General features: G+C 41.7%; 53 non-coding genes across 53 annotated transcripts; all 53 read left to right on the forward strand.

Annotated features, from left to right (window-relative positions):
* The first annotated feature begins 20 nt into the window (after positions 1-20).
* Positions 21-92, forward strand: trnaq-cug (transfer RNA glutamine (anticodon CUG)). The gene has a single exon. It is a non-coding gene; the product is annotated as a tRNA-Gln (tRNA).
* A 507-nt stretch (positions 93-599) lies between these two features.
* trnam-cau (transfer RNA methionine (anticodon CAU)) lies at positions 600-672 on the forward strand. The gene has a single exon. It is a non-coding gene; the product is annotated as a tRNA-Met (tRNA).
* A 159-nt stretch (positions 673-831) lies between these two features.
* trnaq-cug (transfer RNA glutamine (anticodon CUG)) lies at positions 832-903 on the forward strand. The gene has a single exon. It is a non-coding gene; the product is annotated as a tRNA-Gln (tRNA).
* A 507-nt stretch (positions 904-1,410) lies between these two features.
* Positions 1,411-1,483, forward strand: trnam-cau (transfer RNA methionine (anticodon CAU)). Its single transcript has one exon. It is a non-coding gene; the product is annotated as a tRNA-Met (tRNA).
* Positions 1,484-1,643: 160 nt separating this feature from the next.
* trnaq-cug (transfer RNA glutamine (anticodon CUG)) lies at positions 1,644-1,715 on the forward strand. The gene has a single exon. It is a non-coding gene; the product is annotated as a tRNA-Gln (tRNA).
* A 507-nt stretch (positions 1,716-2,222) lies between these two features.
* Positions 2,223-2,295, forward strand: trnam-cau (transfer RNA methionine (anticodon CAU)). Its single transcript has one exon. It is a non-coding gene; the product is annotated as a tRNA-Met (tRNA).
* Positions 2,296-2,454: 159 nt separating this feature from the next.
* trnaq-cug (transfer RNA glutamine (anticodon CUG)) lies at positions 2,455-2,526 on the forward strand. The gene has a single exon. It is a non-coding gene; the product is annotated as a tRNA-Gln (tRNA).
* Positions 2,527-3,033: 507 nt separating this feature from the next.
* On the forward strand, positions 3,034-3,106 carry trnam-cau (transfer RNA methionine (anticodon CAU)). The gene has a single exon. It is a non-coding gene; the product is annotated as a tRNA-Met (tRNA).
* Positions 3,107-3,265: 159 nt separating this feature from the next.
* Positions 3,266-3,337, forward strand: trnaq-cug (transfer RNA glutamine (anticodon CUG)). The gene has a single exon. It is a non-coding gene; the product is annotated as a tRNA-Gln (tRNA).
* Positions 3,338-3,850: 513 nt separating this feature from the next.
* Positions 3,851-3,923, forward strand: trnam-cau (transfer RNA methionine (anticodon CAU)). Its single transcript has one exon. It is a non-coding gene; the product is annotated as a tRNA-Met (tRNA).
* A 159-nt stretch (positions 3,924-4,082) lies between these two features.
* Positions 4,083-4,154, forward strand: trnaq-cug (transfer RNA glutamine (anticodon CUG)). Its single transcript has one exon. It is a non-coding gene; the product is annotated as a tRNA-Gln (tRNA).
* A 507-nt stretch (positions 4,155-4,661) lies between these two features.
* trnam-cau (transfer RNA methionine (anticodon CAU)) lies at positions 4,662-4,734 on the forward strand. The gene has a single exon. It is a non-coding gene; the product is annotated as a tRNA-Met (tRNA).
* A 159-nt stretch (positions 4,735-4,893) lies between these two features.
* On the forward strand, positions 4,894-4,965 carry trnaq-cug (transfer RNA glutamine (anticodon CUG)). The gene has a single exon. It is a non-coding gene; the product is annotated as a tRNA-Gln (tRNA).
* Positions 4,966-5,472: 507 nt separating this feature from the next.
* trnam-cau (transfer RNA methionine (anticodon CAU)) lies at positions 5,473-5,545 on the forward strand. The gene has a single exon. It is a non-coding gene; the product is annotated as a tRNA-Met (tRNA).
* Positions 5,546-5,704: 159 nt separating this feature from the next.
* Positions 5,705-5,776, forward strand: trnaq-cug (transfer RNA glutamine (anticodon CUG)). The gene has a single exon. It is a non-coding gene; the product is annotated as a tRNA-Gln (tRNA).
* A 507-nt stretch (positions 5,777-6,283) lies between these two features.
* On the forward strand, positions 6,284-6,356 carry trnam-cau (transfer RNA methionine (anticodon CAU)). Its single transcript has one exon. It is a non-coding gene; the product is annotated as a tRNA-Met (tRNA).
* Positions 6,357-7,094: 738 nt separating this feature from the next.
* trnam-cau (transfer RNA methionine (anticodon CAU)) lies at positions 7,095-7,167 on the forward strand. The gene has a single exon. It is a non-coding gene; the product is annotated as a tRNA-Met (tRNA).
* A 159-nt stretch (positions 7,168-7,326) lies between these two features.
* Positions 7,327-7,398, forward strand: trnaq-cug (transfer RNA glutamine (anticodon CUG)). Its single transcript has one exon. It is a non-coding gene; the product is annotated as a tRNA-Gln (tRNA).
* A 507-nt stretch (positions 7,399-7,905) lies between these two features.
* On the forward strand, positions 7,906-7,978 carry trnam-cau (transfer RNA methionine (anticodon CAU)). The gene has a single exon. It is a non-coding gene; the product is annotated as a tRNA-Met (tRNA).
* A 738-nt stretch (positions 7,979-8,716) lies between these two features.
* On the forward strand, positions 8,717-8,789 carry trnam-cau (transfer RNA methionine (anticodon CAU)). The gene has a single exon. It is a non-coding gene; the product is annotated as a tRNA-Met (tRNA).
* A 159-nt stretch (positions 8,790-8,948) lies between these two features.
* On the forward strand, positions 8,949-9,020 carry trnaq-cug (transfer RNA glutamine (anticodon CUG)). The gene has a single exon. It is a non-coding gene; the product is annotated as a tRNA-Gln (tRNA).
* A 513-nt stretch (positions 9,021-9,533) lies between these two features.
* On the forward strand, positions 9,534-9,606 carry trnam-cau (transfer RNA methionine (anticodon CAU)). The gene has a single exon. It is a non-coding gene; the product is annotated as a tRNA-Met (tRNA).
* Positions 9,607-9,765: 159 nt separating this feature from the next.
* On the forward strand, positions 9,766-9,837 carry trnaq-cug (transfer RNA glutamine (anticodon CUG)). Its single transcript has one exon. It is a non-coding gene; the product is annotated as a tRNA-Gln (tRNA).
* A 513-nt stretch (positions 9,838-10,350) lies between these two features.
* Positions 10,351-10,423, forward strand: trnam-cau (transfer RNA methionine (anticodon CAU)). The gene has a single exon. It is a non-coding gene; the product is annotated as a tRNA-Met (tRNA).
* A 159-nt stretch (positions 10,424-10,582) lies between these two features.
* trnaq-cug (transfer RNA glutamine (anticodon CUG)) lies at positions 10,583-10,654 on the forward strand. Its single transcript has one exon. It is a non-coding gene; the product is annotated as a tRNA-Gln (tRNA).
* Positions 10,655-11,161: 507 nt separating this feature from the next.
* trnam-cau (transfer RNA methionine (anticodon CAU)) lies at positions 11,162-11,234 on the forward strand. Its single transcript has one exon. It is a non-coding gene; the product is annotated as a tRNA-Met (tRNA).
* Positions 11,235-11,393: 159 nt separating this feature from the next.
* On the forward strand, positions 11,394-11,465 carry trnaq-cug (transfer RNA glutamine (anticodon CUG)). The gene has a single exon. It is a non-coding gene; the product is annotated as a tRNA-Gln (tRNA).
* A 507-nt stretch (positions 11,466-11,972) lies between these two features.
* trnam-cau (transfer RNA methionine (anticodon CAU)) lies at positions 11,973-12,045 on the forward strand. The gene has a single exon. It is a non-coding gene; the product is annotated as a tRNA-Met (tRNA).
* Positions 12,046-12,204: 159 nt separating this feature from the next.
* Positions 12,205-12,276, forward strand: trnaq-cug (transfer RNA glutamine (anticodon CUG)). The gene has a single exon. It is a non-coding gene; the product is annotated as a tRNA-Gln (tRNA).
* A 507-nt stretch (positions 12,277-12,783) lies between these two features.
* On the forward strand, positions 12,784-12,856 carry trnam-cau (transfer RNA methionine (anticodon CAU)). The gene has a single exon. It is a non-coding gene; the product is annotated as a tRNA-Met (tRNA).
* Positions 12,857-13,015: 159 nt separating this feature from the next.
* On the forward strand, positions 13,016-13,087 carry trnaq-cug (transfer RNA glutamine (anticodon CUG)). Its single transcript has one exon. It is a non-coding gene; the product is annotated as a tRNA-Gln (tRNA).
* A 507-nt stretch (positions 13,088-13,594) lies between these two features.
* Positions 13,595-13,667, forward strand: trnam-cau (transfer RNA methionine (anticodon CAU)). The gene has a single exon. It is a non-coding gene; the product is annotated as a tRNA-Met (tRNA).
* Positions 13,668-13,826: 159 nt separating this feature from the next.
* On the forward strand, positions 13,827-13,898 carry trnaq-cug (transfer RNA glutamine (anticodon CUG)). The gene has a single exon. It is a non-coding gene; the product is annotated as a tRNA-Gln (tRNA).
* A 513-nt stretch (positions 13,899-14,411) lies between these two features.
* Positions 14,412-14,484, forward strand: trnam-cau (transfer RNA methionine (anticodon CAU)). The gene has a single exon. It is a non-coding gene; the product is annotated as a tRNA-Met (tRNA).
* Positions 14,485-14,643: 159 nt separating this feature from the next.
* Positions 14,644-14,715, forward strand: trnaq-cug (transfer RNA glutamine (anticodon CUG)). Its single transcript has one exon. It is a non-coding gene; the product is annotated as a tRNA-Gln (tRNA).
* A 507-nt stretch (positions 14,716-15,222) lies between these two features.
* On the forward strand, positions 15,223-15,295 carry trnam-cau (transfer RNA methionine (anticodon CAU)). The gene has a single exon. It is a non-coding gene; the product is annotated as a tRNA-Met (tRNA).
* Positions 15,296-15,454: 159 nt separating this feature from the next.
* Positions 15,455-15,526, forward strand: trnaq-cug (transfer RNA glutamine (anticodon CUG)). Its single transcript has one exon. It is a non-coding gene; the product is annotated as a tRNA-Gln (tRNA).
* A 507-nt stretch (positions 15,527-16,033) lies between these two features.
* Positions 16,034-16,106, forward strand: trnam-cau (transfer RNA methionine (anticodon CAU)). The gene has a single exon. It is a non-coding gene; the product is annotated as a tRNA-Met (tRNA).
* A 159-nt stretch (positions 16,107-16,265) lies between these two features.
* Positions 16,266-16,337, forward strand: trnaq-cug (transfer RNA glutamine (anticodon CUG)). Its single transcript has one exon. It is a non-coding gene; the product is annotated as a tRNA-Gln (tRNA).
* A 507-nt stretch (positions 16,338-16,844) lies between these two features.
* Positions 16,845-16,917, forward strand: trnam-cau (transfer RNA methionine (anticodon CAU)). The gene has a single exon. It is a non-coding gene; the product is annotated as a tRNA-Met (tRNA).
* A 159-nt stretch (positions 16,918-17,076) lies between these two features.
* Positions 17,077-17,148, forward strand: trnaq-cug (transfer RNA glutamine (anticodon CUG)). The gene has a single exon. It is a non-coding gene; the product is annotated as a tRNA-Gln (tRNA).
* A 507-nt stretch (positions 17,149-17,655) lies between these two features.
* trnam-cau (transfer RNA methionine (anticodon CAU)) lies at positions 17,656-17,728 on the forward strand. Its single transcript has one exon. It is a non-coding gene; the product is annotated as a tRNA-Met (tRNA).
* Positions 17,729-17,887: 159 nt separating this feature from the next.
* trnaq-cug (transfer RNA glutamine (anticodon CUG)) lies at positions 17,888-17,959 on the forward strand. The gene has a single exon. It is a non-coding gene; the product is annotated as a tRNA-Gln (tRNA).
* Positions 17,960-18,472: 513 nt separating this feature from the next.
* On the forward strand, positions 18,473-18,545 carry trnam-cau (transfer RNA methionine (anticodon CAU)). Its single transcript has one exon. It is a non-coding gene; the product is annotated as a tRNA-Met (tRNA).
* A 159-nt stretch (positions 18,546-18,704) lies between these two features.
* trnaq-cug (transfer RNA glutamine (anticodon CUG)) lies at positions 18,705-18,776 on the forward strand. The gene has a single exon. It is a non-coding gene; the product is annotated as a tRNA-Gln (tRNA).
* Positions 18,777-19,283: 507 nt separating this feature from the next.
* trnam-cau (transfer RNA methionine (anticodon CAU)) lies at positions 19,284-19,356 on the forward strand. Its single transcript has one exon. It is a non-coding gene; the product is annotated as a tRNA-Met (tRNA).
* Positions 19,357-19,515: 159 nt separating this feature from the next.
* Positions 19,516-19,587, forward strand: trnaq-cug (transfer RNA glutamine (anticodon CUG)). Its single transcript has one exon. It is a non-coding gene; the product is annotated as a tRNA-Gln (tRNA).
* Positions 19,588-20,100: 513 nt separating this feature from the next.
* Positions 20,101-20,173, forward strand: trnam-cau (transfer RNA methionine (anticodon CAU)). Its single transcript has one exon. It is a non-coding gene; the product is annotated as a tRNA-Met (tRNA).
* Positions 20,174-20,332: 159 nt separating this feature from the next.
* Positions 20,333-20,404, forward strand: trnaq-cug (transfer RNA glutamine (anticodon CUG)). Its single transcript has one exon. It is a non-coding gene; the product is annotated as a tRNA-Gln (tRNA).
* A 507-nt stretch (positions 20,405-20,911) lies between these two features.
* Positions 20,912-20,984, forward strand: trnam-cau (transfer RNA methionine (anticodon CAU)). Its single transcript has one exon. It is a non-coding gene; the product is annotated as a tRNA-Met (tRNA).
* Positions 20,985-21,143: 159 nt separating this feature from the next.
* Positions 21,144-21,215, forward strand: trnaq-uug (transfer RNA glutamine (anticodon UUG)). The gene has a single exon. It is a non-coding gene; the product is annotated as a tRNA-Gln (tRNA).
* A 507-nt stretch (positions 21,216-21,722) lies between these two features.
* Positions 21,723-21,795, forward strand: trnam-cau (transfer RNA methionine (anticodon CAU)). The gene has a single exon. It is a non-coding gene; the product is annotated as a tRNA-Met (tRNA).
* A 159-nt stretch (positions 21,796-21,954) lies between these two features.
* On the forward strand, positions 21,955-22,026 carry trnaq-cug (transfer RNA glutamine (anticodon CUG)). The gene has a single exon. It is a non-coding gene; the product is annotated as a tRNA-Gln (tRNA).
* Positions 22,027-22,461: the final 435 nt, after the last annotated feature.

Below are 22,461 nucleotides of genomic sequence, written 5' to 3' on the forward strand. Positions count from 1 at the left end.
CAGTTTATTTGTCTACCTGGGGTTCCATGGTGTAATGGTTAGCACTCTGGACTCTGAATCCAGTGATCCGAGTTCAAGTCTCGGTGGAACCTTAATTGTTTGGCTTTTTGTAGTGGTGCAATCTTGAGTCTTTGGTTAGAATTCTTACCTGCAGGGCCAATTTGCTGCGTTTAAGGTTGGAGACTTCCCATGGAGAAAACTCAAAGATTCTGGGAACCCTCGGGTGTTAAATTGAGGTAACAGAATCTTTCCACTCGGCATGGCACAACTTCATTCAAATGATTTAGTTGACCAAATACAGAAAAACGGCCAATCCAAAAACATTTCATAATGAAACACATTTGAGATAAAAGAGAAAAGGCAATCGAAAACAAGACAAAAGGTGATCAATTGACACATAAAAACATTGAAGCCAGATATATTAGTCCCTGTAACACCAATAGGGCGTTCATCTTTAATGTTTGAGGTGTCAAGTCCAGGGAAAAGCCATTTGAGATATCTGTCTATGAATCTTATTACACCTTGCTGATCTTGACTTTATTGTAATTGAAACAAATTGAGCTCATACACTTGAAATGTGTACATAAAGTCCTTTTCGGGCCTCGTTGGCGCAGTAGGCAGCGCGTCAGTCTCATAATCTGAAGGCCGTGAGTTCGACCCTCACACGGGGCAGTGATTTTAACGCTCTTTCCTCAATTTTGTTATGCCTGCACACACAAATGCTACGTAAGTTTCCTTCTGTCAGCAATGAAACAGTCCATTAGATTTGATGCTGGAGATCTGGCACCTCACGCAGACCAGGTGAGGTGGGCAGTTTATTTGTCTACCTGGGGTTCCATGGTGTAATGGTTAGCACTCTGGACTCTGAATCCAGTGATCCGAGTTCAAGTCTCGGTGGAACCTTAATTGTTTGGCTTTTTGTAGTGGTGCAATCTTGAGTCTTTGGTTAGAATTCTTACCTGCAGGGCCAATTTGCTGCGTTTAAGGTTGGAGACTTCCCATGGAGAAAACTCAAAGATTCTGGGAACCCTCGGGTGTTAAATTGAGGTAACAGAATCTTTCCACTCGGCATGGCACAACTTCATTCAAATGATTTAGTTGACCAAATACAGAAAAACGGCCAATCCAAAAACATTTCATAATGAAACACATTTGAGATAAAAGAGAAAAGGCAATCGAAAACAAGACAAAAGGTGATCAATTGACACATAAAAACATTGAAGCCAGATATATTAGTCCCTGTAACACCAATAGGGCGTTCATCTTTAATGTTTGAGGTGTCAAGTCCAGGGAAAAGCCATTTGAGATATCTGTCTATGAATCTTATTACACCTTGCTGATCTTGACTTTATTGTAATTGAAACAAATTGAGCTCATACACTTGAAATGTGTACATAAAGTCCTTTTCGGGCCTCGTTGGCGCAGTAGGCAGCGCGTCAGTCTCATAATCTGAAGGCCGTGAGTTCGACCCTCACACGGGGCAGTGATTTTAACGCTCTTTCCTCAATTTTGTTATGCCTGCACACACAAATGCTACGTAAGTTTCCTTCTGTCAGCAATGAAACAGTCCATTAGATTTGATGCTGGAGATCTGGCACCTCACGCAGACCAGGTGAGGTGGGCAGTTTTATTTGTCTACCTGGGGTTCCATGGTGTAATGGTTAGCACTCTGGACTCTGAATCCAGTGATCCGAGTTCAAGTCTCGGTGGAACCTTAATTGTTTGGCTTTTTGTAGTGGTGCAATCTTGAGTCTTTGGTTAGAATTCTTACCTGCAGGGCCAATTTGCTGCGTTTAAGGTTGGAGACTTGCCATGGAGAAAACTCAGAGATTCTGGGAACCCTCGGGTGTTAAATTGAGGTAACAGAATCTTTCCACTCGGCATGGCACAACTTCATTCAAATGATTTAGTTGACCAAATACAGAAAAACGGCCAATCCAAAAACATTTCATAATGAAACACATTTGAGATAAAAGAGAAAAGGCAATCGAAAACAAGACAAAAGGTGATCAATTGACACATAAAAACATTGAAGCCAGATATATTAGTCCCTGTAACACCAATAGGGCGTTCATCTTTAATGTTTGAGGTGTCAAGTCCAGGGAAAAGCCATTTGAGATATCTGTCTATGAATCTTATTACACCTTGCTGATCTTGACTTTATTGTAATTGAAACAAATTGAGCTCATACACTTGAAATGTGTACATATAGTCCTTTTCGGGCCTCGTTGGCGCAGTAGGCAGCGCGTCAGTCTCATAATCTGAAGGCCGTGAGTTCGACCCTCACACGGGGCAGTGATTTTAACGCTCTTTCCTCAATTTTGTTATGCCTGCACACACAAATGCTACGTAAGTTTCCTTCTGTCAGCAATGAAACAGTCCAATAGATTTGATGCTGGAGATCTGGCACCTCACGCAGACCAGGTGAGGTGGGCAGTTTATTTGTCTACCTGGGGTTCCATGGTGTAATGGTTAGCACTCTGGACTCTGAATCCAGTAATCCGAGTTCAAGTCTCGGTGGAACCTTAATTGTTTGGCTTTTTGTAGTGGTGCAATCTTGAGTCTTTGGTTAGAATTCTTACCTGCAGGGCCAATTTGCTGCGTTTAAGGTTGGAGACTTCCCATGGAGAAAACTCAAAGATTCTGGGAACCCTCGGGTGTTAAATTGAGGTAACAGAATCTTTCCACTCGGCATGGCACAACTTCATTCAAATGATTTAGTTGACCAAATACAGAAAAACGGCCAATCCAAAAACGTTTCATTATGAAACACATTTGAGATAAAAGAGAAAAGGCAATCGAAAACAAGACAAAAGGTGATCAATTGACACATAAAAACATTGAAGCCAGATATATTAGTCCCTGTAACACCAATAGGGCGTTCATCTTTAATGTTTGAGGTGTCAAGTCCAGGGAAAAGCCATTTGAGATATCTGTCTATGAATCTTATTACACCTTGCTGATCTTGACTTTATTGTAATTGAAACAAATTGAGCTCATACACTTGAAATGTGTACATAAAGTCCTTTTCGGGCCTCTTTGGCGCAGTAGGCAGCGCGTCAGTCTCATAATCTGAAGGCCGTGAGTTCGACCCTCACACGGGGCAGTGATTTTAACGCTCTTTCCTCAATTTTGTTATGCCTGCACACACAAATGCTACGTAAGTTTCCTTCTGTCAGCAATGAAACAGTCCAATAGATTTGATGCTGGAGATCTGGCACCTCACGCAGACCAGGTGAGGTGGGCAGTTTATTTGTCTACCTGGGGTTCCATGGTGTAATGGTTAGCACTCTGGACTCTGAATCCAGTAATCCGAGTTCAAGTCTCGGTGGAACCTTAATTGTTTGGCTTTTTGTAGTGGTGCAATCTTGAGTCTTTGGTTAGAATTCTTACCTGCAGGGCCAATTTGCTGCGTTTAAGGTTGGAGACTTGCCATGGAGAAAACTCAGAGATTCTGGGAACCCTCGGGTGTTAATGTTAAATTGAGGTAACAGAATCTTTCAACTCGGCATGGCACAACTTCATTCAAATGATTTAGTTGACCAAATACAGAAAAACGGCCAATCCAAAAACATTTCATAATGAAACACATTTGAGATAAAAGAGAAAAGGCAATCGAAAACAAGACAAAAGGTGATCAATTGACACATAAAAACATTGAAGCCAGATATATTAGTCCCTGTAACACCAATAGGGCGTTCATCTTTAATGTTTGAGGTGTCAAGTCCAGGGAAAAGCCATTTGAGATATCTGTCTATGAATCTTATTACACCTTGCTGATCTTGACTTTATTGTAATTGAAACAAATTGAGCTCATACACTTGAAATGTGTACATAAAGTCCTTTTCGGGCCTCGTTGGCGCAGTAGGCAGCGCGTCAGTCTCATAATCTGAAGGCCGTGAGTTCGACCCTCACACGGGGCAGTGATTTTAACTCTCTTTCCTCAATTTTGTTATGCCTGCACACACAAATGCTACGTAAGTTTCCTTCTGTCAGCAATGAAACAGTCCAATAGATTTGATGCTGGAGATCTGGCACCTCACGCAGACCAGGTGAGGTGGGCAGTTTATTTGTCTACCTGGGGTTCCATGGTGTAATGGTTAGCACTCTGGACTCTGAATCCAGTAATCCGAGTTCAAGTCTCGGTGGAACCTTAATTGTTTGGCTTTTTGTAGTGGTGCAATCTTGAGTCTTTGGTTAGAATTCTTACCTGCAGGGCCAATTTGCTGCGTTTAAGGTTGGAGACTTCCCATGGAGAAAACTCAAAGATTCTGGGAACCCTCGGGTGTTAAATTGAGGTAACAGAATCTTTCCACTCGGCATGGCACAACTTCATTCAAATGATTTAGTTGACCAAATACAGAAAAACGGCCAATCCAAAAACATTTCATAATGAAACACATTTGAGATAAAAGAGAAAAGGCAATCGAAAACAAGACAAAAGGTGATCAATTGACACATAAAAACATTGAAGCCAGATATATTAGTCCCTGTAACACCAATAGGGCGTTCATCTTTAATGTTTGAGGTGTCAAGTCCAGGGAAAAGCCATTTGAGATATCTGTCTATGAATCTTATTACACCTTGCTGATCTTGACTTTATTGTAATTGAAACAAATTGAGCTCATACACTTGAAATGTGTACATAAAGTCCTTTTCGGGCCTCGTTGGCGCAGTAGGCAGCGCGTCAGTCTCATAATCTGAAGGCCGTGAGTTCGACCCTCACACGGGGCAGTGATTTTAACGCTCTTTCCTCAATTTTGTTATGCCTGCACACACAAATGCTACGTAAGTTTCCTTCTGTCAGCAATGAAACAGTCCATTAGATTTGATGCTGGAGATCTGGCACCTCACGCAGACCAGGTGAGGTGGGCAGTTTATTTGTCTACCTGGGGTTCCATGGTGTAATGGTTAGCACTCTGGACTCTGAATCCAGTGATCCGAGTTCAAGTCTCGGTGGAACCTTAATTGTTTGGCTTTTTGTAGTGGTGCAATCTTGAGTCTTTGGTTAGAATTCTTACCTGCAGGGCCAATTTGCTGCGTTTAAGGTTGGAGACTTGCCATGGAGAAAACTCAGAGATTCTGGGAACCCTCGGGTGTTAAATTGAGGTAACAGAATCTTTCCACTCGGCATGGCACAACTTCATTCAAATGATTTAGTTGACCAAATACAGAAAAACGGCCAATCCAAAAACATTTCATAATGAAACACATTTGAGATAAAAGAGAAAAGGCAATCGAAAACAAGACAAAAGGTGATCAATTGACACATAAAAACATTGAAGCCAGATATATTAGTCCCTGTAACACCAATAGGGCGTTCATCTTTAATGTTTGAGGTGTCAAGTCCAGGGAAAAGCCATTTGAGATATCTGTCTATGAATCTTATTACACCTTGCTGATCTTGACTTTATTGTAATTGAAACAAATTGAGCTCATACACTTGAAATGTGTACATATAGTCCTTTTCGGGCCTCGTTGGCGCAGTAGGCAGCGCGTCAGTCTCATAATCTGAAGGCCGTGAGTTCGACCCTCACACGGGGCAGTGATTTTAACGCTCTTTCCTCAATTTTGTTATGCCTGCACACACAAATGCTACGTAAGTTTCCTTCTGTCAGCAATGAAACAGTCCAATAGATTTGATGCTGGAGATCTGGCACCTCACGCAGACCAGGTGAGGTGGGCAGTTTATTTGTCTACCTGGGGTTCCATGGTGTAATGGTTAGCACTCTGGACTCTGAATCCAGTAATCCGAGTTCAAGTCTCGGTGGAACCTTAATTGTTTGGCTTTTTGTAGTGGTGCAATCTTGAGTCTTTGGTTAGAATTCTTACCTGCAGGGCCAATTTGCTGCGTTTAAGGTTGGAGACTTCCCATGGAGAAAACTCAAAGATTCTGGGAACCCTCGGGTGTTAAATTGAGGTAACAGAATCTTTCCACTCGGCATGGCACAACTTCATTCAAATGATTTAGTTGACCAAATACAGAAAAACGGCCAATCCAAAAACATTTCATAATGAAACACATTTGAGATAAAAGAGAAAAGGCAATCGAAAACAAGACAAAAGGTGATCAATTGACACATAAAAACATTGAAGCCAGATATATTAGTCCCTGTAACACCAATAGGGCGTTCATCTTTAATGTTTGAGGTGTCAAGTCCAGGGAAAAGCCATTTGAGATATCTGTCTATGAATCTTATTACACCTTGCTGATCTTGACTTTATTGTAATTGAAACAAATTGAGCTCATACACTTGAAATGTGTACATATAGTCCTTTTCGGGCCTCGTTGGCGCAGTAGGCAGCGCGTCAGTCTCATAATCTGAAGGCCGTGAGTTCGACCCTCACACGGGGCAGTGATTTTAACGCTCTTTCCTCAATTTTGTTATGCCTGCACACACAAATGCTACGTAAGTTTCCTTCTGTCAGCAATGAAACAGTCCAATAGATTTGATGCTGGAGATCTGGCACCTCACGCAGACCAGGTGAGGTGGGCAGTTTATTTGTCTACCTGGGGTTCCATGGTGTAATGGTTAGCACTCTGGACTCTAAATCCAGTAATCCGAGTTCAAGTCTCGGTGGAACCTTAATTGTTTGGCTTTTTGTAGTGGTGCAATCTTGAGTCTTTGGTTAGAATTCTTACCTGCAGGGCCAATTTGCTGCGTTTAAGGTTGGAGACTTGCCATGGAGAAAACTCAAAGATTCTGGGAACCCTCGGGTGTTAAATTGAGGTAACAGAATCTTTCCACTCGGCATGGCACAACTTCATTCAAATGATTTAGTTGACCAAATACAGAAAAACGGCCAATCCAAAAACGTTTCATTATGAAACACATTTGAGATAAAAGAGAAAAGGCAATCGAAAACAAGACAAAAGGTGATCAATTGACACATAAAAACATTGAAGCCAGATATATTAGTCCCTGTAACACCAATAGGGCGTTCATCTTTAATGTTTGAGGTGTCAAGTCCAGGGAAAAGCCATTTGAGATATCTGTCTATGAATCTTATTACACCTTGCTGATCTTGACTTTATTGTAATTGAAACAAATTGAGCTCATACACTTGAAATGTGTACATATAGTCCTTTTCGGGCCTCGTTGGCGCAGTAGGCAGCGCGTCAGTCTCATAATCTGAAGGCCGTGAGTTCGACCCTCACACGGGGCAGTGATTTTAACGCTCTTTCCTCAATTTTGTTATGCCTGCACACACAAATGCTACGTAAGTTTCCTTCTGTCAGCAATGAAACAGTCCAATAGATTTGATGCTGGAGATCTGGCACCTCACGCAGACCAGGTGAGGTGGGCAGTTTATTTGTCTACCTGGGGTTCCATGGTGTAATGGTTAGCACTCTGGACTCTGAATCCAGTAATCCGAGTTCAAGTCTCGGTGGAACCTTAATTGTTTGGCTTTTTGTAGTGGTGCAATCTTGAGTCTTTGGTTAGAATTCTTACCTGCAGGGCCAATTTGCTGCGTTTAAGGTTGGAGACTTCCCATGGAGAAAACTCAAAGATTCTGGGAACCCTCGGGTGTTAAATTGAGGTAACAGAATCTTTCCACTCGGCATGGCACAACTTCATTCAAATGATTTAGTTGACCAAATACAGAAAAACGGCCAATCCAAAAACATTTCATAATGAAACACATTTGAGATAAAAGAGAAAAGGCAATCGAAAACAAGACAAAAGGTGATCAATTGACACATAAAAACATTGAAGCCAGATATATTAGTCCCTGTAACACCAATAGGGCGTTCATCTTTAATGTTTGAGGTGTCAAGTCCAGGGAAAAGCCATTTGAGATATCTGTCTATGAATCTTATTACACCTTGCTGATCTTGACTTTATTGTAATTGAAACAAATTGAGCTCATACACTTGAAATGTGTACATATAGTCCTTTTCGGGCCTCGTTGGCGCAGTAGGCAGCGCGTCAGTCTCATAATCTGAAGGCCGTGAGTTCGACCCTCACACGGGGCAGTGATTTTAACGCTCTTTCCTCAATTTTGTTATGCCTGCACACACAAATGCTACGTAAGTTTCCTTCTGTCAGCAATGAAACAGTCCAATAGATTTGATGCTGGAGATCTGGCACCTCACGCAGACCAGGTGAGGTGGGCAGTTTATTTGTCTACCTGGGGTTCCATGGTGTAATGGTTAGCACTCTGGACTCTAAATCCAGTAATCCGAGTTCAAGTCTCGGTGGAACCTTAATTGTTTGGCTTTTTGTAGTGGTGCAATCTTGAGTCTTTGGTTAGAATTCTTACCTGCAGGGCCAATTTGCTGCGTTTAAGGTTGGAGACTTGCCATGGAGAAAACTCAAAGATTCTGGGAACCCTCGGGTGTTAAATTGAGGTAACAGAATCTTTCCACTCGGCATGGCACAACTTCATTCAAATGATTTAGTTGACCAAATACAGAAAAACGGCCAATCCAAAAACGTTTCATTATGAAACACATTTGAGATAAAAGAGAAAAGGCAATCGAAAACAAGACAAAAGGTGATCAATTGACACATAAAAACATTGAAGCCAGATATATTAGTCCCTGTAACACCAATAGGGCGTTCATCTTTAATGTTTGAGGTGTCAAGTCCAGGGAAAAGCCATTTGAGATATCTGTCTATGAATCTTATTACACCTTGCTGATCTTGACTTTATTGTAATTGAAACAAATTGAGCTCATACACTTGAAATGTGTACATAAAGTCCTTTTCGGGCCTCTTTGGCGCAGTAGGCAGCGCGTCAGTCTCATAATCTGAAGGCCGTGAGTTCGACCCTCACACGGGGCAGTGATTTTAACGCTCTTTCCTCAATTTTGTTATGCCTGCACACACAAATGCTACGTAAGTTTCCTTCTGTCAGCAATGAAACAGTCCAATAGATTTGATGCTGGAGATCTGGCACCTCACGCAGACCAGGTGAGGTGGGCAGTTTATTTGTCTACCTGGGGTTCCATGGTGTAATGGTTAGCACTCTGGACTCTGAATCCAGTAATCCGAGTTCAAGTCTCGGTGGAACCTTAATTGTTTGGCTTTTTGTAGTGGTGCAATCTTGAGTCTTTGGTTAGAATTCTTACCTGCAGGGCCAATTTGCTGCGTTTAAGGTTGGAGACTTGCCATGGAGAAAACTCAGAGATTCTGGGAACCCTCGGGTGTTAATGTTAAATTGAGGTAACAGAATCTTTCAACTCGGCATGGCACAACTTCATTCAAATGATTTAGTTGACCAAATACAGAAAAACGGCCAATCCAAAAACGTTTCATAATGAAACACATTTGAGATAAAAGAGAAAAGGCAATCGAAAACAAGACAAAAGGTGATCAATTGACACATAAAAACATTGAAGCCAGATATATTAGTCCCTGTAACACCAATAGGGCGTTCATCTTTAATGTTTGAGGTGTCAAGTCCAGGGAAAAGCCATTTGAGATATCTGTCTATGAATCTTATTACACCTTGCTGATCTTGACTTTATTGTAATTGAAACAAATTGAGCTCATACACTTGAAATGTGTACATAAAGTCCTTTTCGGGCCTCGTTGGCGCAGTAGGCAGCGCGTCAGTCTCATAATCTGAAGGCCGTGAGTTCGACCCTCACACGGGGCAGTGATTTTAACGCTCTTTCCTCAATTTTGTTATGCCTGCACACACAAATGCTACGTAAGTTTCCTTCTGTCAGCAATGAAACAGTCCAATAGATTTGATGCTGGAGATCTGGCACCTCACGCAGACCAGGTGAGGTGGGCAGTTTATTTGTCTACCTGGGGTTCCATGGTGTAATGGTTAGCACTCTGGACTCTGAATCCAGTGATCCGAGTTCAAGTCTCGGTGGAACCTTAATTGTTTGGCTTTTTGTAGTGGTGCAATCTTGAGTCTTTGGTTAGAATTCTTACCTGCAGGGCCAATTTGCTGCGTTTAAGGTTGGAGACTTGCCATGGAGAAAACTCAGAGATTCTGGGAACCCTCGGGTGTTAATGTTAAATTGAGGTAACAGAATCTTTCAACTCGGCATGGCACAACTTCATTCAAATGATTTAGTTGACCAAATACAGAAAAACGGCCAATCCAAAAACATTTCATAATGAAACACATTTGAGATAAAAGAGAAAAGGCAATCGAAAACAAGACAAAAGGTGATCAATTGACACATAAAAACATTGAAGCCAGATATATTAGTCCCTGTAACACCAATAGGGCGTTCATCTTTAATGTTTGAGGTGTCAAGTCCAGGGAAAAGCCATTTGAGATATCTGTCTATGAATCTTATTACACCTTGCTGATCTTGACTTTATTGTAATTGAAACAAATTGAGCTCATACACTTGAAATGTGTACATAAAGTCCTTTTCGGGCCTCGTTGGCGCAGTAGGCAGCGCGTCAGTCTCATAATCTGAAGGCCGTGAGTTCGACCCTCACACGGGGCAGTGATTTTAACTCTCTTTCCTCAATTTTGTTATGCCTGCACACACAAATGCTACGTAAGTTTCCTTCTGTCAGCAATGAAACAGTCCAATAGATTTGATGCTGGAGATCTGGCACCTCACGCAGACCAGGTGAGGTGGGCAGTTTATTTGTCTACCTGGGGTTCCATGGTGTAATGGTTAGCACTCTGGACTCTGAATCCAGTAATCCGAGTTCAAGTCTCGGTGGAACCTTAATTGTTTGGCTTTTTGTAGTGGTGCAATCTTGAGTCTTTGGTTAGAATTCTTACCTGCAGGGCCAATTTGCTGCGTTTAAGGTTGGAGACTTCCCATGGAGAAAACTCAAAGATTCTGGGAACCCTCGGGTGTTAAATTGAGGTAACAGAATCTTTCCACTCGGCATGGCACAACTTCATTCAAATGATTTAGTTGACCAAATACAGAAAAACGGCCAATCCAAAAACATTTCATAATGAAACACATTTGAGATAAAAGAGAAAAGGCAATCGAAAACAAGACAAAAGGTGATCAATTGACACATAAAAACATTGAAGCCAGATATATTAGTCCCTGTAACACCAATAGGGCGTTCATCTTTAATGTTTGAGGTGTCAAGTCCAGGGAAAAGCCATTTGAGATATCTGTCTATGAATCTTATTACACCTTGCTGATCTTGACTTTATTGTAATTGAAACAAATTGAGCTCATACACTTGAAATGTGTACATAAAGTCCTTTTCGGGCCTCGTTGGCGCAGTAGGCAGCGCGTCAGTCTCATAATCTGAAGGCCGTGAGTTCGACCCTCACACGGGGCAGTGATTTTAACGCTCTTTCCTCAATTTTGTTATGCCTGCACACACAAATGCTACGTAAGTTTCCTTCTGTCAGCAATGAAACAGTCCATTAGATTTGATGCTGGAGATCTGGCACCTCACGCAGACCAGGTGAGGTGGGCAGTTTATTTGTCTACCTGGGGTTCCATGGTGTAATGGTTAGCACTCTGGACTCTGAATCCAGTGATCCGAGTTCAAGTCTCGGTGGAACCTTAATTGTTTGGCTTTTTGTAGTGGTGCAATCTTGAGTCTTTGGTTAGAATTCTTACCTGCAGGGCCAATTTGCTGCGTTTAAGGTTGGAGACTTGCCATGGAGAAAACTCAGAGATTCTGGGAACCCTCGGGTGTTAAATTGAGGTAACAGAATCTTTCCACTCGGCATGGCACAACTTCATTCAAATGATTTAGTTGACCAAATACAGAAAAACGGCCAATCCAAAAACATTTCATAATGAAACACATTTGAGATAAAAGAGAAAAGGCAATCGAAAACAAGACAAAAGGTGATCAATTGACACATAAAAACATTGAAGCCAGATATATTAGTCCCTGTAACACCAATAGGGCGTTCATCTTTAATGTTTGAGGTGTCAAGTCCAGGGAAAAGCCATTTGAGATATCTGTCTATGAATCTTATTACACCTTGCTGATCTTGACTTTATTGTAATTGAAACAAATTGAGCTCATACACTTGAAATGTGTACATATAGTCCTTTTCGGGCCTCGTTGGCGCAGTAGGCAGCGCGTCAGTCTCATAATCTGAAGGCCGTGAGTTCGACCCTCACACGGGGCAGTGATTTTAACGCTCTTTCCTCAATTTTGTTATGCCTGCACACACAAATGCTACGTAAGTTTCCTTCTGTCAGCAATGAAACAGTCCAATAGATTTGATGCTGGAGATCTGGCACCTCACGCAGACCAGGTGAGGTGGGCAGTTTATTTGTCTACCTGGGGTTCCATGGTGTAATGGTTAGCACTCTGGACTCTGAATCCAGTAATCCGAGTTCAAGTCTCGGTGGAACCTTAATTGTTTGGCTTTTTGTAGTGGTGCAATCTTGAGTCTTTGGTTAGAATTCTTACCTGCAGGGCCAATTTGCTGCGTTTAAGGTTGGAGACTTCCCATGGAGAAAACTCAAAGATTCTGGGAACCCTCGGGTGTTAAATTGAGGTAACAGAATCTTTCCACTCGGCATGGCACAACTTCATTCAAATGATTTAGTTGACCAAATACAGAAAAACGGCCAATCCAAAAACATTTCATAATGAAACACATTTGAGATAAAAGAGAAAAGGCAATCGAAAACAAGACAAAAGGTGATCAATTGACACATAAAAACATTGAAGCCAGATATATTAGTCCCTGTAACACCAATAGGGCGTTCATCTTTAATGTTTGAGGTGTCAAGTCCAGGGAAAAGCCATTTGAGATATCTGTCTATGAATCTTATTACACCTTGCTGATCTTGACTTTATTGTAATTGAAACAAATTGAGCTCATACACTTGAAATGTGTACATATAGTCCTTTTCGGGCCTCGTTGGCGCAGTAGGCAGCGCGTCAGTCTCATAATCTGAAGGCCGTGAGTTCGACCCTCACACGGGGCAGTGATTTTAACGCTCTTTCCTCAATTTTGTTATGCCTGCACACACAAATGCTACGTAAGTTTCCTTCTGTCAGCAATGAAACAGTCCAATAGATTTGATGCTGGAGATCTGGCACCTCACGCAGACCAGGTGAGGTGGGCAGTTTATTTGTCTACCTGGGGTTCCATGGTGTAATGGTTAGCACTCTGGACTCTGAATCCAGTAATCCGAGTTCAAGTCTCGGTGGAACCTTAATTGTTTGGCTTTTTGTAGTGGTGCAATCTTGAGTCTTTGGTTAGAATTCTTACCTGCAGGGCCAATTTGCTGCGTTTAAGGTTGGAGACTTGCCATGGAGAAAACTCAAAGATTCTGGGAACCCTCGGGTGTTAAATTGAGGTAACAGAATCTTTCCACTCGGCATGGCACAACTTCATTCAAATGATTTAGTTGACCAAATACAGAAAAACGGCCAATCCAAAAACGTTTCATTATGAAACACATTTGAGATAAAAGAGAAAAGGCAATCGAAAACAAGACAAAAGGTGATCAATTGACACATAAAAACATTGAAGCCAGATATATTAGTCCCTGTAACACCAATAGGGCGTTCATCTTTAATGTTTGAGGTGTCAAGTCCAGGGAAAAGCCATTTGAGATATCTGTCTATGAATCTTATTACACCTTGCTGATCTTGACTTTATTGTAATTGAAACAAATTGAGCTCATACACTTGAAATGTGTACATAAAGTCCTTTTCGGGCCTCTTTGGCGCAGTAGGCAGCGCGTCAGTCTCATAATCTGAAGGCCGTGAGTTCGACCCTCACACGGGGCAGTGATTTTAACGCTCTTTCCTCAATTTTGTTATGCCTGCACACACAAATGCTACGTAAGTTTCCTTCTGTCAGCAATGAAACAGTCCAATAGATTTGATGCTGGAGATCTGGCACCTCACGCAGACCAGGTGAGGTGGGCAGTTTATTTGTCTACCTGGGGTTCCATGGTGTAATGGTTAGCACTCTGGACTCTGAATCCAGTAATCCGAGTTCAAGTCTCGGTGGAACCTTAATTGTTTGGCTTTTTGTAGTGGTGCAATCTTGAGTCTTTGGTTAGAATTCTTACCTGCAGGGCCAATTTGCTGCGTTTAAGGTTGGAGACTTGCCATGGAGAAAACTCAGAGATTCTGGGAACCCTCGGGTGTTAATGTTAAATTGAGGTAACAGAATCTTTCAACTCGGCATGGCACAACTTCATTCAAATGATTTAGTTGACCAAATACAGAAAAACGGCCAATCCAAAAACGTTTCATAATGAAACACATTTGAGATAAAAGAGAAAAGGCAATCGAAAACAAGACAAAAGGTGATCAATTGACACATAAAAACATTGAAGCCAGATATATTAGTCCCTGTAACACCAATAGGGCGTTCATCTTTAATGTTTGAGGTGTCAAGTCCAGGGAAAAGCCATTTGAGATATCTGTCTATGAATCTTATTACACCTTGCTGATCTTGACTTTATTGTAATTGAAACAAATTGAGCTCATACACTTGAAATGTGTACATAAAGTCCTTTTCGGGCCTCGTTGGCGCAGTAGGCAGCGCGTCAGTCTCATAATCTGAAGGCCGTGAGTTCGACCCTCACACGGGGCAGTGATTTTAACGCTCTTTCCTCAATTTTGTTATGCCTGCACACACAAATGCTACGTAAGTTTCCTTCTGTCAGCAATGAAACAGTCCAATAGATTTGATGCTGGAGATCTGGCACCTCACGCAGACCAGGTGAGGTGGGCAGTTTATTTGTCTACCTGGGGTTCCATGGTGTAATGGTTAGCACTCTGGACTCTGAATCCAGTGATCCGAGTTCAAGTCTCGGTGGAACCTTAATTGTTTGGCTTTTTGTAGTGGTGCAATCTTGAGTCTTTGGTTAGAATTCTTACCTGCAGGGCCAATTTGCTGCGTTTAAGGTTGGAGACTTCCCATGGAGAAAACTCAAAGATTCTGGGAACCCTCGGGTGTTAAATTGAGGTAACAGAATCTTTCCACTCGGCATGGCACAACTTCATTCAAATGATTTAGTTGACCAAATACAGAAAAACGGCCAATCCAAAAACATTTCATAATGAAACACATTTGAGATAAAAGAGAAAAGGCAATCGAAAACAAGACAAAAGGTGATCAATTGACACATAAAAACATTGAAGCCAGATATATTAGTCCCTGTAACACCAATAGGGCGTTCATCTTTAATGTTTGAGGTGTCAAGTCCAGGGAAAAGCCATTTGAGATATCTGTCTATGAATCTTATTACACCTTGCTGATCTTGACTTTATTGTAATTGAAACAAATTGAGCTCATACACTTGAAATGTGTACATAAAGTCCTTTTCGGGCCTCGTTGGCGCAGTAGGCAGCGCGTCAGTCTCATAATCTGAAGGCCGTGAGTTCGACCCTCACACGGGGCAGTGATTTTAACGCTCTTTCCTCAATTTTGTTATGCCTGCACACACAAATGCTACGTAAGTTTCCTTCTGTCAGCAATGAAACAGTCCAATAGATTTGATGCTGGAGATCTGGCACCTCACGCAGACCAGGTGAGGTGGGCAGTTTATTTGTCTACCTGGGGTTCCATGGTGTAATGGTTAGCACTCTGGACTCTGAATCCAGTGATCCGAGTTCAAGTCTCGGTGGAACCTTAATTGTTTGGCTTTTTGTAGTGGTGCAATCTTGAGTCTTTGGTTAGAATTCTTACCTGCAGGGCCAATTTGCTGCGTTTAAGGTTGGAGACTTCCCATGGAGAAAACTCAAAGATTCTGGGAACCCTCGGGTGTTAAATTGAGGTAACAGAATCTTTCAACTCGGCATGGCACAACTTCATTCAAATGATTTAGTTGACCAAATACAGAAAAACGGCCAATCCAAAAACGTTTCATAATGAAACACATTTGAGATAAAAGAGAAAAGGCAATCGAAAACAAGACAAAAGGTGATCAATTGACACATAAAAACATTGAAGCCAGATATATTAGTCCCTGTAACACCAATAGGGCGTTCATCTTTAATGTTTGAGGTGTCAAGTCCAGGGAAAAGCCATTTGAGATATCTGTCTATGAATCTTATTACACCTTGCTGATCTTGACTTTATTGTAATTGAAACAAATTGAGCTCATACACTTGAAATGTGTACATAAAGTCCTTTTCGGGCCTCGTTGGCGCAGTAGGCAGCGCGTCAGTCTCATAATCTGAAGGCCGTGAGTTCGACCCTCACACGGGGCAGTGATTTTAACGCTCTTTCCTCAATTTTGTTATGCCTGCACACACAAATGCTACGTAAGTTTCCTTCTGTCAGCAATGAAACAGTCCAATAGATTTGATGCTGGAGATCTGGCACCTCACGCAGACCAGGTGAGGTGGGCAGTTTATTTGTCTACCTGGGGTTCCATGGTGTAATGGTTAGCACTCTGGACTCTGAATCCAGTGATCCGAGTTCAAGTCTCGGTGGAACCTTAATTGTTTGGCTTTTTGTAGTGGTGCAATCTTGAGTCTTTGGTTAGAATTCTTACCTGCAGGGCCAATTTGCTGCGTTTAAGGTTGGAGACTTCCCATGGAGAAAACTCAAAGATTCTGGGAACCCTCGGGTGTTAAATTGAGGTAACAGAATCTTTCCACTCGGCATGGCACAACTTCATTCAAATGATTTAGTTGACCAAATACAGAAAAACGGCCAATCCAAAAACATTTCATAATGAAACACATTTGAGATAAAAGAGAAAAGGCAATCGAAAACAAGACAAAAGGTGATCAATTGACACATAAAAACATTGAAGCCAGATATATTAGTCCCTGTAACACCAATAGGGCGTTCATCTTTAATGTTTGAGGTGTCAAGTCCAGGGAAAAGCCATTTGAGATATCTGTCTATGAATCTTATTACACCTTGCTGATCTTGACTTTATTGTAATTGAAACAAATTGAGCTCATACACTTGAAATGTGTACATAAAGTCCTTTTCGGGCCTCGTTGGCGCAGTAGGCAGCGCGTCAGTCTCATAATCTGAAGGCCGTGAGTTCGACCCTCACACGGGGCAGTGATTTTAACGCTCTTTCCTCAATTTTGTTATGCCTGCACACACAAATGCTACGTAAGTTTCCTTCTGTCAGCAATGAAACAGTCCAATAGATTTGATGCTGGAGATCTGGCACCTCACGCAGACCAGGTGAGGTGGGCAGTTTATTTGTCTACCTGGGGTTCCATGGTGTAATGGTTAGCACTCTGGACTCTGAATCCAGTAATCCGAGTTCAAGTCTCGGTGAAACCTTAATTGTTTGGCTTTTTGTAGTGGTGCAATCTTGAGTCTTTGGTTAGAATTCTTACCTGCAGGGCCAATTTGCTGCGTTTAAGGTTGGAGACTTCCCATGGAGAAAACTCAAAGATTCTGGGAACCCTCGGGTGTTAAATTGAGGTAACAGAATCTTTCCACTCGGCATGGCACAACTTCATTCAAATGATTTAGTTGACCAAATACAGAAAAACGGCCAATCCAAAAACGTTTCATTATGAAACACATTTGAGATAAAAGAGAAAAGGCAATCGAAAACAAGACAAAAGGTGATCAATTGACACATAAAAACATTGAAGCCAGATATATTAGTCCCTGTAACACCAATAGGGCGTTCATCTTTAATGTTTGAGGTGTCAAGTCCAGGGAAAAGCCATTTGAGATATCTGTCTATGAATCTTATTACACCTTGCTGATCTTGACTTTATTGTAATTGAAACAAATTGAGCTCATACACTTGAAATGTGTACATAAAGTCCTTTTCGGGCCTCTTTGGCGCAGTAGGCAGCGCGTCAGTCTCATAATCTGAAGGCCGTGAGTTCGACCCTCACACGGGGCAGTGATTTTAACGCTCTTTCCTCAATTTTGTTATGCCTGCACACACAAATGCTACGTAAGTTTCCTTCTGTCAGCAATGAAACAGTCCAATAGATTTGATGCTGGAGATCTGGCACCTCACGCAGACCAGGTGAGGTGGGCAGTTTATTTGTCTACCTGGGGTTCCATGGTGTAATGGTTAGCACTCTGGACTCTGAATCCAGTAATCCGAGTTCAAGTCTCGGTGGAACCTTAATTGTTTGGCTTTTTGTAGTGGTGCAATCTTGAGTCTTTGGTTAGAATTCTTACCTGCAGGGCCAATTTGCTGCGTTTAAGGTTGGAGACTTGCCATGGAGAAAACTCAGAGATTCTGGGAACCCTCGGGTGTTAATGTTAAATTGAGGTAACAGAATCTTTCAACTCGGCATGGCACAACTTCATTCAAAAGATTTAGTTGACCAAATACAGAAAAACGGCCAATCCAAAAACGTTTCATTATGAAACACATTTGAGATAAAAGAGAAAAGGCAATCGAAAACAAGACAAAAGGTGATCAATTGACACATAAAAACATTGAAGCCAGATATATTAGTCCCTGTAACACCAATAGGGCGTTCATCTTTAATGTTTGAGGTGTCAAGTCCAGGGAAAAGCCATTTGAGATATCTGTCTATGAATCTTATTACACCTTGCTGATCTTGACTTTATTGTAATTGAAACAAATTGAGCTCATACACTTGAAATGTGTACATAAAGTCCTTTTCGGGCCTCGTTGGCGCAGTAGGCAGCGCGTCAGTCTCATAATCTGAAGGCCGTGAGTTCGACCCTCACACGGGGCAGTGATTTTAACGCTCTTTCCTCAATTTTGTTATGCCTGCACACACAAATGCTACGTAAGTTTCCTTCTGTCAGCAATGAAACAGTCCAATAGATTTGATGCTGGAGATCTGGCACCTCACGCAGACCAGGTGAGGTGGGCAGTTTATTTGTCTACCTGGGGTTCCATGGTGTAATGGTTAGCACTCTGGACTCTGAATCCAGTAATCCGAGTTCAAGTCTCGGTGAAACCTTAATTGTTTGGCTTTTTGTAGTGGTGCAATCTTGAGTCTTTGGTTAGAATTCTTACCTGCAGGGCCAATTTGCTGCGTTTAAGGTTGGAGACTTCCCATGGAGAAAACTCAAAGATTCTGGGAACCCTCGGGTGTTAAATTGAGGTAACAGAATCTTTCCACTCGGCATGGCACAACTTCATTCAAATGATTTAGTTGACCAAATACAGAAAAACGGCCAATCCAAAAACGTTTCATTATGAAACACATTTGAGATAAAAGAGAAAAGGCAATCGAAAACAAGACAAAAGGTGATCAATTGACACATAAAAACATTGAAGCCAGATATATTAGTCCCTGTAACACCAATAGGGCGTTCATCTTTAATGTTTGAGGTGTCAAGTCCAGGGAAAAGCCATTTGAGATATCTGTCTATGAATCTTATTACACCTTGCTGATCTTGACTTTATTGTAATTGAAACAAATTGAGCTCATACACTTGAAATGTGTACATAAAGTCCTTTTCGGGCCTCTTTGGCGCAGTAGGCAGCGCGTCAGTCTCATAATCTGAAGGCCGTGAGTTCGACCCTCACACGGGGCAGTGATTTTAACGCTCTTTCCTCAATTTTGTTATGCCTGCACACACAAATGCTACGTAAGTTTCCTTCTGTCAGCAATGAAACAGTCCAATAGATTTGATGCTGGAGATCTGGCACCTCACGCAGACCAGGTGAGGTGGGCAGTTTATTTGTCTACCTGGGGTTCCATGGTGTAATGGTTAGCACTCTGGACTCTGAATCCAGTAATCCGAGTTCAAGTCTCGGTGGAACCTTAATTGTTTGGCTTTTTGTAGTGGTGCAATCTTGAGTCTTTGGTTAGAATTCTTACCTGCAGGGCCAATTTGCTGCGTTTAAGGTTGGAGACTTGCCATGGAGAAAACTCAGAGATTCTGGGAACCCTCGGGTGTTAATGTTAAATTGAGGTAACAGAATCTTTCAACTCGGCATGGCACAACTTCATTCAAAAGATTTAGTTGACCAAATACAGAAAAACGGCCAATCCAAAAACGTTTCATTATGAAACACATTTGAGATAAAAGAGAAAAGGCAATCGAAAACAAGACAAAAGGTGATCAATTGACACATAAAAACATTGAAGCCAGATATATTAGTCCCTGTAACACCAATAGGGCGTTCATCTTTAATGTTTGAGGTGTCAAGTCCAGGGAAAAGCCATTTGAGATATCTGTCTATGAATCTTATTACACCTTGCTGATCTTGACTTTATTGTAATTGAAACAAATTGAGCTCATACACTTGAAATGTGTACATAAAGTCCTTTTCGGGCCTCGTTGGCGCAGTAGGCAGCGCGTCAGTCTCATAATCTGAAGGCCGTGAGTTCGACCCTCACACGGGGCAGTGATTTTAACGCTCTTTCCTCAATTTTGTTATGCCTGCACACACAAATGCTACGTAAGTTTCCTTCTGTCAGCAATGAAACAGTCCAATAGATTTGATGCTGGAGATCTGGCACCTCACGCAGACCAGGTGAGGTGGGCAGTTTATTTGTCTACCTGGGGTTCCATGGTGTAATGGTTAGCACTCTGGACTCTGAATCCAGTGATCCGAGTTCAAGTCTCGGTGGAACCTTAATTGTTTGGCTTTTTGTAGTGGTGCAATCTTGAGTCTTTGGTTAGAATTCTTACCTGCAGGGCCAATTTGCTGCGTTTAAGGTTGGAGACTTCCCATGGAGAAAACTCAAAGATTCTGGGAACCCTCGGGTGTTAAATTGAGGTAACAGAATCTTTCCACTCGGCATGGCACAACTTCATTCAAATGATTTAGTTGACCAAATACAGAAAAACGGCCAATCCAAAAACATTTCATAATGAAACACATTTGAGATAAAAGAGAAAAGGCAATCGAAAACAAGACAAAAGGTGATCAATTGACACATAAAAACATTGAAGCCAGATATATTAGTCCCTGTAACACCAATAGGGCGTTCATCTTTAATGTTTGAGGTGTCAAGTCCAGGGAAAAGCCATTTGAGATATCTGTCTATGAATCTTATTACACCTTGCTGATCTTGACTTTATTGTAATTGAAACAAATTGAGCTCATACACTTGAAATGTGTACATATAGTCCTTTTCGGGCCTCGTTGGCGCAGTAGGCAGCGCGTCAGTCTCATAATCTGAAGGCCGTGAGTTCGACCCTCACACGGGGCAGTGATTTTAACGCTCTTTCCTCAATTTTGTTATGCCTGCACACACAAATGCTACGTAAGTTTCCTTCTGTCAGCAATGAAACAGTCCAATAGATTTGATGCTGGAGATCTGGCACCTCACGCAGACCAGGTGAGGTGGGCAGTTTATTTGTCTACCTGGGGTTCCATGGTGTAATGGTTAGCACTCTGGACTTTGAATCCAGTAATCCGAGTTCAAGTCTCGGTGGAACCTTAATTGTTTGGCTTTTTGTAGTGGTGCAATCTTGAGTCTTTGGTTAGAATTCTTACCTGCAGGGCCAATTTGCTGCGTTTAAGGTTGGAGACTTGCCATGGAGAAAACTCAAAGATTCTGGGAACCCTCGGGTGTTAAATTGAGGTAACAGAATCTTTCCACTCGGCATGGCACAACTTCATTCAAATGATTTAGTTGACCAAATACAGAAAAACGGCCAATCCAAAAACGTTTCATTATGAAACACATTTGAGATAAAAGAGAAAAGGCAATCGAAAACAAGACAAAAGGTGATCAATTGACACATAAAAACATTGAAGCCAGATATATTAGTCCCTGTAACACCAATAGGGCGTTCATCTTTAATGTTTGAGGTGTCAAGTCCAGGGAAAAGCCATTTGAGATATCTGTCTATGAATCTTATTACACCTTACTGATCTTGACTTTATTGTAATTGAAACAAATTGAGCTCATACACTTGAAATGTGTACATAAAGTCCTTTTCGGGCCTCTTTGGCGCAGTAGGCAGCGCGTCAGTCTCATAATCTGAAGGCCGTGAGTTCGACCCTCACACGGGGCAGTGATTTTAACGCTCTTTCCTCAATTTTGTTATTCCTGCACACACAAATGCTACGTAAGTTTCCTTCTGTCAGCAATGAAACAGTCCAATAGATTTGATGCTGGAGATCTGGCACCTCACGCAGACCAGGTGAGGTGGGCAGTTTATTTGTCTACCTGGGGTTCCATGGTGTAATGGTTAGCACTCTGGACTCTGAATCCAGTAATCCGAGTTCAAGTCTCGGTGGAACCTTAATTGTTTGGCTTTTTGTAGTGGTGCAATCTTGAGTCTTTGGTTAGAATTCTTACCTGCAGGGCCAATTTGCTGCGTTTAAGGTTGGAGACTTGCCATGGAGAAAACTCAGAGATTCTGGGAACCCTCGGGTGTTAATGTTAAATTGAGGTAACAGAATCTTTCAACTCGGCATGGCACAACTTCATTCAAATGATTTAGTTGACCAAATACAGAAAAACGGCCAATCCAAAAACGTTTCATAATGAAACACATTTGAGATAAAAGAGAAAAGGCAATCGAAAACAAGACAAAAGGTGATCAATTGACACATAAAAACATTGAAGCCAGATATATTAGTCCCTGTAACACCAATAGGGCGTTCATCTTTAATGTTTGAGGTGTCAAGTCCAGGGAAAAGCCATTTGAGATATCTGTCTATGAATCTTATTACAC

This window comes from Pungitius pungitius, chromosome 6 (assembly GCF_949316345.1).
Source record: "Pungitius pungitius chromosome 6, fPunPun2.1, whole genome shotgun sequence".
Lineage (NCBI taxonomy): Eukaryota > Metazoa > Chordata > Actinopteri > Perciformes > Gasterosteidae > Pungitius > Pungitius pungitius.